General features: G+C 41.2%; 1 protein-coding gene across 1 annotated transcript in view; it reads right to left on the reverse strand.

Annotated features, from left to right (window-relative positions):
• Nucleotides 1-12,518, reverse strand: part of rbpjb (recombination signal binding protein for immunoglobulin kappa J region b) — a 56,300-nt gene that overhangs the window by 24,713 nt on the left and 19,069 nt on the right. The gene's annotated exons all lie outside the window — the stretch shown is intronic.

Genomic DNA, 12,518 nt, shown 5'->3' on the forward strand with positions numbered 1-12,518 from the left:
GAACTGGATGCATTTCATCATTTCAGGCCATTAAAAATGTGCCAAACAGGCGTAAATCTCACCTAACAGGAAGGTGGATTCATTTTTTTAAATGAAATAATTTTAATATGGGCTGCACGGTGGCACAGTTGGTAGCACTGTTGCCTTGCTGCAAGAAGGTTCTTTCTGCATGGAGTTCGCATGTTCTCCCCGTGCATGCGTGGGTTCTCACCGGGTACTCCAGCTTCCTCCCACAGTCCAAAGACATGCCTGTTAGGTTAATTGGTCACTCTAAATTGCCTTTAGGTGTATGAATGAGTGTGTGCATGGTTGTTTTTGTGTTGCCCTGCGATGGACTGGCGACCTGTCCAGGGTGTACCCTGCCTCTCACCCATAGACTGCTGGAGATAGGCACCAGCTTCCCCGTGACCCACTATGGAATAAGCGGTAGAAAATGACTGACTGACTAATTTTAATATATATATTTTTAATCAATTAAATACGGACAAGTCAAGTTAAAATAAATGTTTTGCAATGAAAACCAATGATTTACATGCTTTGTAAATACACTGATGGACAAAATAAATTGAAAGGATTTGTGTTTAACTTGCGTATCTAACATGAATACATCTAAAGCGTGCCTCTATAGAGCTTCTCCACTTTCAGAAAATTGTAAAACCTTCCTCTGAGCTTTTATTCTCTGCACGGCTGATCTGAGGCCCTTCCATGCTAAACAAGAAAGGTGGTGTGAGGTTCTGGCTGAGTTTTGTATCTCCATTGGCCATCCCAAAAACGTTGTCATATCTATGCTCCACCAGCAGGTGGCAGTAACGTAGGCATCAACTACATCAAGATTTAAAAGAAGATGACTAAAGCTGTGCTTGAAAAAAAGATTTTCCCAGCAATTATTGCTTGTGGTTTCTTTGACACGGTTTCGTCTTTCCTCTCATCAGTCAACTTCGTCAGTTTATATTTGAAGTTTAATGGAAAGCAAATCAGGACAAAGGAAGGATGTTGCGGCTGTCGCTGCGCACTACTAGTCAGCTGACTGAAGGAGGGATCCTACACTTTCCTTGCATACAATTAAAGATGCTTTCTGCTGTGTAAAAACGCGTCCAGGTTATGGAAAAACCAGGCCGTCATGTTACAGAAACAAAAAGAGTACTCCCGCTCTATAAAGAGCAGCATGACAAAAATCTAAATAAATTCATAAAAATGTAAAAGGACTGAACTTATATAGAGCTTTTCCAGTCATACCGACCAGCCAAAGTGATTTACACTAGAGCCACATCCACCCAGTCGCCCTCACTAGCGCACACACATCCATACACCCACACATCGGTAGGCAACTTAGGGTTAAGTGCCTTGCCCTGGGGCACATCGACACCACATACGAGGAAGCTGGAATCGAATCCACAACTTTTAGACTGCAAGACAACTACTCCTCCCACTGAGCCACAGTCGCCCCCAGATGAATGAGATCACAGTATTAGAACCACAATAATTAGTTTTATTATATAATTAATTAGTAGGAATAATTGTTTGGATTTCAAATATGAAATTGTACATTGTACATGTTTTAAATATCTGTAAATATTGTGAAACTATGAAAACAGTTTTTCCCTCCAGATTCTCAGAGCACCAGAATGACATCCAGGTCCAGGACTGTTTGGACCTATGTTAGTTCTGCCTTCAACAATTCATTTTATCACCAGAGTTATACCTACGTCATCTATGTTCAATCAATGTTAACATGGACATAAATATTCGGAATAAAGGACAGATTGGAATAAAAATGAGTCATGTTCTGATCTGATTCAACTCAATCGGAATGAAACTGTATTTTGAACCAGAGGGATGGTTTATGCCGATCCGCAATCTGAACTGCGTCCATGAAGACACTTGTTCCGATTGTCTCATTCTGATTGGGTCAAACTGACCCGACTACGCATGTGTGCCCTATGTCAACGTGACGCGTTTTCGCATTCAGTGGGAAAACCTGGAGGGATGTAGATTTCCTTCTGCTCCTTCATCCTGTAACGCAGGAACATCATGCGTTGTTGAGCCTGTAGCTTAACTATCGAAAGCAATAACACCTCAGCTGCTCTCAGAACCTGGCATGGGTCCATTCTGGGTGCTCAGAACCAACACACTTCTGCGTTTTTGTTTCCAGCACAGGCGGAAATACAACTTCTTCTGTGATTGTTTTAGGGAACTATGACAGCTCTGCCCATATCAAAGTGCATCTATTCTGCTTCTATAAGCGTGGTGCACATAAACGCACATCGAGACCACATTATTTGACATGTGGCCCAAACGCTGTATTCAGATTTATTTATTTTTGTTCAATCTGAACATATTTAAATCCAATCAAGACATTGTGAGCATTCAAACATAGCTAGTGACGAGCTGAAGCACCGCTGGACGTTTGAGGAATCACAAAACAAAAGTTCAAATCTGCAGGCTGCACTGAAACCTCTACACCAAATTTATCTCAGCTCCGCGTCGGACCTTGTTCTTTGTTTGTTAGTGAAAATCTGATGTCATAACCAACACCATCTGGATGAAGCCGTCTGACCACTTTCCTCAAGATCGCAAACGTTGCAAAGCTGAAATAGAAACTAGACACAGCCAGAGGAGCCTGCACTGAAACCTGCAGGGTTTTTCCTGTGGCAGGGCTCTACCTCTCAGCTAACTACTCATGTACTGCTGCCAGGTAGTTATTTCCGGAATCAAGCTGACAAACACATAAACAAAGACCTCAGCGCTGCTTCTGGGGCCTGCAACAGGAAACAGAAAGAAAGGCCAAACCACTGATGGAGTTGCATCAAACAAACTGCTGATCATTTTTTAATCTATTTGAACTTAAGAGCAGAGAAGTGGCTTCTGCAGCCTAATAAAACTAAACCAAATCTCTGGCGTTCAATAAAGGCAAATCTAGACTTTATTAATAAAAAAAAAATCATGTTTCTTTAAAGAAACATTTAAAGAACATTTATTGATGTCAGAAACTAAACATGGAGACATCTATGGTAGCCTTTTGCATTTTTCCTTTCTATAGGCAGTCTTTCATCTCTAGGCTCTAAGAGCACACGTGTTTAGCATGAATCACTCAGTTCATGACCTCATGCAGATCAATTACGAAGTTATTACATATATACAGCCTGTATTACGGCGCATAAAGCGGTTCCAACTGAAGTGCTTGAGCCTTCGACAAACAGCAGAAAAATAAGACCATAAATCTGGATTCGATTCTGAGCAGGGCGGTTTATTTCTTACTGAAGGGTCAGATGAACACTCAGAAATATCAAAAGCCAGTTGCAGGTCATTATGAACAGAAATAATCAAGGCAAAAATAAAAATAAAAAAGATTAAATTGTTTTGTCAACAACTATGTTTTTAACCAACTAAAAGCCAGTTTTATCTCCAAACTGTTTTATTTATTTTAAATATAAAACAGTTAAAAGACACTGTTTCTGTTCTGTTAAATATTTGTAACAAAGTTACCTTCCCTCTCAGTCACGTAACATGTTATATTTCAATAGGTTGCAAGTTTAGTCCAACAGTCCTCTGAACTATAAGAGGAAGAAAACAAGAGTTGATTTTCCATTTACAGCCAAGCTTCCTCCTTACTACATGTTAGACACTATCACAATCTGCAGACTACCAGTAATATACCCACAGATCAAAGCCATTTATTTTATAGTTTAGAGCGTGGAAACAAAGAACAAAACAAAACAAACAAAAAAATTAAAATCAGATTTTAACTGTAAATGAGAAACTAAAACATGAAAATTGTACCCCTATGCCCAGAAAAAAAATTAAATACTTACTGACGCTATAAATCAAACTAAGATAAACCAACATTGTATGATTTTAGATATTCCTATCAATTGATCTGATCTTCTCTGTCATGGAGATCCTTCCAACACTCTGGGGCTTTCAGCATCTCAAACACCGTCACCTGTTTTCAGGTGTAAACTCAGATGGACCGAATGCATTAGTGCCAAGCAACGCGTGGCTCCATGACAGCCAACAAATATTGTACGCCAAACAGTCTGTTGAGACATAAACATTGAGAACCAAACAGAAAGATGTCCGCCTTGATTTCCAGACTCGTGTCCACAATTTTTGACTGCATTCCCCCATCTCTCGTGTTTTTCTCGATTCATCTGCTCGCTTCTATCTAAAACATCCCAGAAGCTGAAGCACAGCTGATACCAAGTATTTACATAAACTCCAAAAAGACACATTTATTATTTCTAACTGTCACACATTAAATAAGACCACATGTGTCTCGCTTCCAGTCAGGTAGGATTACCAAACTCATCTCAATTTGCTAAATGCCACAATAAGCTTTCTGTAAAGTAATAAAGACTTTTACTCCTTTTACCAATCGGAGAAAGCCCAGGTGATGCCATGGCTTTGTAAGGTTCGGAGAGATTCATAACATTTCTCTATTGTTCTTTGACCAGGAATGTGTATTTTTAGTGATAAAAGCAGGTAAATATTACACCTTACTTTGCAAATAACTCAGCGGTTAATAACAATTTATTAAAAAAGAGCAGCAATGCACTTGTATAGGGAGACTAGAGGGCATGCATCCTGAGTGAGAATAGTATTTCTAGTAATTACAGACTGGACTTGTCAAAGCACTGAGAAATAATTTGGGGGGAAAACGCTTCCCAACACAACAGGTTAGTACCCACAGCAGAACACCTACAGGTAATAAGATACAGAGCTGCTGTGAGATTTATATTAAATAAAAATGAAGGGGCCAAATAGCAAATCAGAGTCAGCAGGAAAAAGGAACAGAGGAAAATGGAAAGAGGGAGAAACAGAGTTTGACCTGCACCGGAGCCAGATGATGGGAAAGGAGGTAGAATAATTATAAAGGAGGACAATCAATAAGGTTCCCACAGTGCAACACTGATGTTTCCACTGGCTAATAGATTCCAGACGGCTCTCTTATCTTCTTTCAGCTCACTTCTGAGCATCGCAGCACCTACTGCGCACGTCGAATGATGGAAAGAGGAATTACTGCAGGGGAAAGGTAGGGTGGTGTATGATGTTTGTAGAGGAGGATACAAAGTTTTTATTCTTTTAGATACTTTAGGTAAGGTTTTGAGCATTTGTCAAGTCGATTGATTTAATTACAAGTCTTTATCTCCACCATATTTAAGTGGTTTTATTGGGTAATATGAGAAAACTGAGCATTACGTTAGTCATGGTAGAATATAAAGAGAGATCAAGGCTTGCGTTTGGTTAGCCAGTTCTGTAAAAAACCACAGTCCACACTTCTTTTCGTCTCCGCAAACTGACTTTAGCACACCAAGTCGAAACACAAACACCGAAAAAAAACAGAAGGCGTCCAAACACAGGAAACCACAAAAAGGTAGCGCTGCAAATGTCAGGGCAAGGCGTTCTTGCTGTTGCATCAGCGGTTCTCCAGATAGGCTCACCTCAAGCAACATGCAACAGCAGCTCATTGCAAACTTCGTCAAATCATGTGTCCCCAAGTCTCGGCCATTGTCTCACTGTGCCAGTTGTCAGCATTGAGACAAAAAAAACAAACGCTGCTAGACATTCATTTTAAACTAGACTCAAAGCAGAAGGTGTCGAACTTTTTGCTGCTTCTCCTCCTATTACGTTACCAATTTCACAAACCAAAAGAAGAAAACTGAGATTGTACAGCAGCTTTACAAGATATTTGCTCATCATATTCTAAGAAATATTTATACATACAGTTAGAAACTGTTTAAAAAGACATTTTTCTCCTCACAGATTAGACCACACTGAACCTGAACTTTCCTGTTTTAGGAGGGGTTAGTACAGGTCCTTCTCAAAATATTAGTATATTGTGATAAAGTTCATTATTTTCCATAATGTCATGATGAAAATTTAACATTCATATATTTTAGATTCATTGCACACTAACTGAAATATTTCAGGTCTTTTATTGTCTTAATACGGATGATTTTGGCATACAGCTCATGAAAACCCAAAATTCCTATCTCACAAAATTAGCATATTTCATCCGACCAATAAAAGAAAAGTGTTTTTAATACAAAAAACGTCAACCTTCAAATAATCATGTACAGTTATGCACTCAATACTTGGTCGGGAATCCTTTTGCAGAAATGACTGCTTCAATGCGGCGTGGCATGGAGGCAATCAGCCTGTGGCACTGCTGAGGTCTTATGGAGGCCCAGGATGCTTCGATAGCGGCCTTTAGCTCATCCAGAGTGTTGGGTCTTGAGTCTCTCAACGTTCTCTTCACAATATCCCACAGATTCTCTATGGGGTTCAGGTCAGGAGAGTTGGCAGGCCAATTGAGCACAGTGATACCATGGTCAGTAAACCATTTACCAGTGGTTTAGGCACTGTGAGCAGGTGCCAGGTCGTGCTGAAAAATGAAATCTTCATCTCCATAAAGCTTTTCAGCAGATGGAAGCATGAAGTGCTCCAAAATCTCCTGATAGCTAGCTGCATTGACCCTGCCCTTGATAAAACACAGTGGACCAACACCAGCAGCTGACACGGCACCCCAGACCATCACTGACTGTGGGTACTTGACACTGGACTTAAGGCATTTTGGCATTTCCTTCTCCCCAGTCTTCCTCCAGACTCTGGCACCTTGATTTCCGAATGACATGCAGAATTTGCTTTCATCCGAAAAAAGTACTTTGGACCACTGAGCAACAGTCCAGTGCTGCTTCTCTGTAGCCCAGGTCAGGCGCTTCTGCCGCTGTTTCTGGTTCAAAAGTGGCTTGACCTGGGGAATGCGGCACCTGTAGCCCATTTCCTGCACACGCCTGTGCACGGTGGCTCTGGATGTTTCTACTCCAGACTCAGTCCACTGCTTCCGCAGGTCCCCCAAGGTCTGGAATTGGTCCTTCTCCACAATCTTCCTCAGGGTCCGGTCACCTCTTCTCGTTGTGCAGCGTTTTCTGCCACACTTTTTCCTTCCCACAGACTTCCTACTGAGGTGCCTTGATACAGCACTCTGGGAACAGCCTATTCGTTCAGAAATGTCTTTCTGTGTCTTACCCTCTTGCTTGAGGGTGTCAATAGTGGCCTTCTGGACAGCAGTCAGGTCGGCAGTCTTACCCATGATTGGGATTTTGAGTGATGAACCAGGCTGGGAGTTTTAAAGGCCTCAGGAATCTTTTGCAGGTGTTTAGAGTTAACTCGTTGATTCAGATGATTAGGTTCATAGCTCGTTTAGAGACCCTTTTAATGATATGCTAATTTTGTGAGAGAGGAATTTTGGGTTTTCATGACCTGTATGCCAAAATCATCCGTATTAAGACAATAAAAGACCTGAAATATTTCAGTTAGTGTGCAATGAATCTAAAATATATGAATGTTAAATTTTCATCATGACATTATGGAAAATAATGAACTTTATCCCAATATGCTAATATTTTGAGAAGGACCTATATTACCAAACCTATTTCCATCTGCTGAATACCAGAAGAGATTTTTAGAGACCTTTTCTCCTCACAGAGCTGGTGTACCCAAGTCAGGTTTGTAGGCCGCCTTGCTCTTGCTCTCTCTCTCTCTCACACACACACACACACACACACACACACACGCACACACACACCTTTCGACTCAGCCCAAGATTTTCTATGGGATGGAGATCAGGGTTTTATGATGGCCAGTCCGAAACATTGTTCTTTAGCCACTAATGTGGCGGCAAGTTTAGAGTCATTGACCATTCATAAGAACTTTTTATGGCCAAACTTTAACTTCCTAGCTGAGGTCTTGAGATGTTGCTTCAATATTCCTGAATAAGGTTGTTTTCTTATGATGCCATCTATTTGGTGAAGTGCACCAGTTCCTCCTGCTGCAAATCATCCCACAACATGATGCCTCTACTTCCATACTGTACAGTCGGGCCTTGAGTGCTTCCTTTTTCCTCCCTTTATAGTTTCATTAGAGACACAACACACGCCTCCACAGGTTAAGTGCCGTATCTTGTGTCTCACTCACAAGAAAACACACCAAATATGTTCTGCTGTAGCGCCTGAATGAGAAAAATTTAAAAGTTCATGGCAAAATAAACGTGGTGTAGCTCTGGCGAGTCTGATATAGCTTTAAATTATTAAACAAGGGATAATTTCATGTGTTCCAAATGTTTTCATTCAACGCAAACATTTACAACAAGAAAGCAGCGGGATGGCACATTTACACCTTGAGCAACCTACAGTGATCTGCAGAAAGCATCCAGGAGGCGTACAGCGTTAAATTACAACACAGCGCCATTCTATGCTGTACTTTTTGCAGGTGCATCTCAGTACATTAGAACATTGAACTTCTTAAGGACGCTTAGGACCTTCAGTGCATCTACAACAGCTCTCTGAAGAAACCTGCATAATACGAGCTACAACAACATTTCATTTTCCTTTGGGATTAATAAAGAATTTAGTAGTGAAATGAGAAGACTTTTAGTGTTTTTTTTCAGTTTCCCACAAGATTAGAATATTACATAAGGCCAATAAAAACGGATTTTTAATACAGATATGTCATGTTAGGGCCTACACCGATCATGGGAATGACATCTGATTTGCTAGTAGTCCAGCAGGCGTTCACTGACAACATTAACACAAGGAGGGTAGGCCACTGCTAAGGAAGCAGGTCTGAGTACTGTATCCAAGCATTTTAATGGAAAGTTGAGTGGAAGGAAAAGTGTGGCAGAAAAAGGTGCAAAGGCAACAGGAATAACCACAGACTTGAAAGAATTGTGAAGCAAAGCTCATTCAGGAGTTTGGGGGAGGTTTACAAGGCATGGCTCAGTGCTTCAATACCATCAGAAGTGTCCTAAATTGTCCTACTGAAATAAACGAATTGTTCCTGAACACTGAAGAGGTACACTGTCCTAAAACGGTAATAAATAGGAACGCTATCTTCTCAACTGACCGACCGGCTGAACACTTAAAAGATCAGATTTCTTTCCTTTCCACATTATAGCTAAGCAGTCAATTCACACAATTGCTAACAAGTGAAAATGTAAGCTGAGAAAAAAAGACTCAAAGTTAGTCCATTATATTGTTAGTAAACTATTTAAAAATAGGCTCAGAAGTATTATAATGGAAAATGAGCCAACAGAACAAAAAATAAGATTCATTTAATTTTTTTTATTTGAAATAGATGTTTAATTTAAAAAAGAAATGTATATTTGGGTGCATTTTCCTTGTTATAAGGTGTTATAAAATAATTAAAATAAATCAGTCAATGCTTCCAAATCACTTTATGTTTATTTTTTCTTTGATGGTGGTTTTGTTTGAGAATGCAACTGTGTGTAGGAAGTAAATCAGGCACCATGTAATGAAGGTGTAATACACAGATCGTACTGCTTAAATCTTTAAGATAATCTCTATTTTCACTTCACTAAACACTACAAAGGCCTTGCACTTAGTAAGCATTGGACACAGTGGTAAAAACCCTTTTCCCCACTTGACTCTAGTTGCACTTGACACTTACGTCTATCTCGGTAGCTGCGAGTGTCAGAAGATCGTACGGCGAGGTCAAAAGACTCAAGGTGAAAGTATGACCTCAAGAACCTGCACTACAGATGACATCTCAGTAAAGGGTTTCTCTGAAGCCGATGCTCTTAAGATAATGTTCGGCAACCTGGATTTTCTGAGTGACTAATATCATAAACCTACATGCAGAAAGTAAACACAGCCCTGTGCTCTTTGACTAATTGAGTGAGAGATGAAAGTAAAGTCTGGTCTGAGTTAGAGGAGCCTCAATAACCATCTACAGTAATACTGCAACAGTTGGGAGCTCACTGAACGCTGAAATGTGTATGATACATTTTTCAGCACAAAGTCTTTGCTGAATGACTCAACCTTGCTTTAATGGGCACCTTTTAAATTTTGTAACAATTATGGAAAGAAAACAACAACCAACAACTTCAATGCATCTTATAAGGATTTTTTGCACAATAGACCAGAACAAAGTGGTGCAAAATCAGAAAATTAGGTTTATTGATAAGTTCCAGTGAGAAGTGGTTGCCTTGAAAGGCTTTGAGCATATCACAGAGCGCTGTTCAATTCATCATCCGAATACACAACTGCATACCCACCAAGACATGGCCGAGCACCAAAACAGACAGGTTCACCGATGAGCATTAATCAGAGAAGCAGCCAAGAGGCCCATGGTAACTCTAGAGGAGCTGCAGAGATCCACAGCTCAGGTGGGAGAACCTGGTGCCAGGATAACTAGTGTCGTTTCAATTCCACAAACCTGACCTTCAGGGAGGAGTGGCAAGAAGAAAGCCACTGCTGAGGGAAGTCGTAGGGAGCCCTATTTAAACTTTACTACAAGCCATGTAACACAGCAAACATGCAGAAGAAGAAACTGCTCTGGTCAGATGACACCAACGGTGTCCAGCTTTTTGGCACACATGAAAAAAAAAAAAACATTGCACAAAACGCAACCCACTCCCACGTATAAAAACCATGTTTAATGTTTTTCCACTTCACAATTATTCACTACTTTGTGTTGATTCATCACATAGAAAACAATCAAATTCCAGTGCAGCTTGTGGGTGCAACATGAAAAAACACCTGGATTTATTCTCGTGCTGAGCTCGAGGGAAGCTCGAGGAGCGACAGCGGTGTGTGGAGGAGGAAAATGAAGAATGGGAAGTTGGATTAGGGCCACAAAAAAGGGTGTCTGATTTCTGTGCCTGAAGGGTGATAGCAGATATCAAAGCTCGGCTGAGCAGCAGTACATCTCATTACCAACGCCAATCAGTATCACAGTCACAAATATATGATATCATCTCTGAACAAGTCCTGCTTGCCACCGTGATCAAAGTTAGCAGTTCAGTTTGAAGCGGATATCTCTGTCCTGCTTAGACCACATCAAGCTTAGCAGACTAGGAGCGCATTCATACTGCTGGGTCCAGTCCAGGGAACCGTAAAAGTGAGAAAATTCACACAAGACATTTTCAAACTTTTTTTGTTTTCGGATCTGCGCTCTTACTATACATTTTTCCTTCTTCTACTAAAATGCGCTGCTCTTACGTCTAATTCTATGGCACGCTGTGAACGGCACACATTCACACTGCAAGTGAACCGTTCCAGGGTCCAGATAAACCATGCCAAGACCAGGAGTTGTAACTCTGCAGGATACGGTTCTCCGGTCCGTTTCAGGGTCGGGGATGGGTTCGCACAAATGGGGTTTGTGCTCACAGTCCAACACCGTGCAGGACACTTGGCATTTGCCAGAGAACATCAGGATTGGCAAATTCACCACTGGCGCCCTGTACCCTTCACAGATGAAAGCAGGTTCACACTGAGCACATTGACAGACGTGACAGAGTCTGGAGACACAGTGGAGAGCGATCTGCTGCCTGCAACATCCTTCAGCATGACCGGTTTGGCAGTGGGTCAGTAATGGTGCGGGGTGCCATTTCTTTGGAGGCCCGCACGGCCCTCCATGTGTTCGCCAGAGGTAGCCTGACTGCCATTAGGTACCGAGATGAGATCCTCAGACCCCTTGTGAGACCATATGCTGGTGCGGTTGGTCCTGGGTTCCTCCTAATACAGGACAATGATAGACCTCATGTGGCTGGAGTGTGTCAGCAGTTCCTGCAAGATGAAGACATTGAAGTTATGGACTGGCCCGCCCGTTCCCCAGACCTGAATCCGATTGAGCACATCTGGGACATCATGTCTCGCTCCATCCACCAACATCACATTGCACCACAGACTGTCCAGGAGTTGGTGGATGCTTTAGTCCAGGTCTGGGAGCAGATCCCTCAGGAGACCATCCACCGTCTCATCAGGAGCATGCCCAGGTGTTGTAGGGAGGCCACACACAATACTGAGCCTCATTTTGACTTGTTTTAAGAACATTACATCAAAGTTGGATCAGCCTGTAGTGTGTTTTTCCACTTTAATTTTGTGTCTGACTCCAAATCCAGGCCTCCATTGGTTAATAAATTTGATTTCCATTGATGATTTTTGTTTGATTTTGTTGTCAGCACATTCAACTTTGCACAGAACAAAGTATTCAATGAGAATATTTCATTCATTCAGATCTAGGATGTGTTATTTGAGTGTTCCCTTTATTTTTTTGAGCAGAGTATATATTTCTATTTTAATCCATTATTTTTGAGTGTCCCCTTTTTTTTGTTGAGCAGTATACATAAATATTACAGCGAGCGTAATCTGCACCGCATTTTGAAAGTGGAGCCATACGTTCTTGTCCATTCAATGCTGAAGTCATTTCAGGCATGGAAAATCACCCAACCTTCCACTCCCTCAGTGTCACAATGATGCATTTACGTTCTGAAACATGGTACTGTTTAAATGAACGTGAATAGGTACACGGTAGTACCGACGGAATTTGGTCAATACCTATAAAAGTACCAGATTTAGTACATATCCCTACAGAAGGATACAAAGTAAAACAATAATTAAGCATAAATCAGCAACTGTATGGGCTAGTTTTCATAAACACGGACTACTAGCAGGGAGGGTTAACAAGCCATTATCTTCCAGTGAAAGGACAAGAAA

Source organism: Girardinichthys multiradiatus, chromosome 14 (genome assembly GCF_021462225.1).
Source record: "Girardinichthys multiradiatus isolate DD_20200921_A chromosome 14, DD_fGirMul_XY1, whole genome shotgun sequence".
Classification (NCBI taxonomy): domain Eukaryota; kingdom Metazoa; phylum Chordata; class Actinopteri; order Cyprinodontiformes; family Goodeidae; genus Girardinichthys; species Girardinichthys multiradiatus.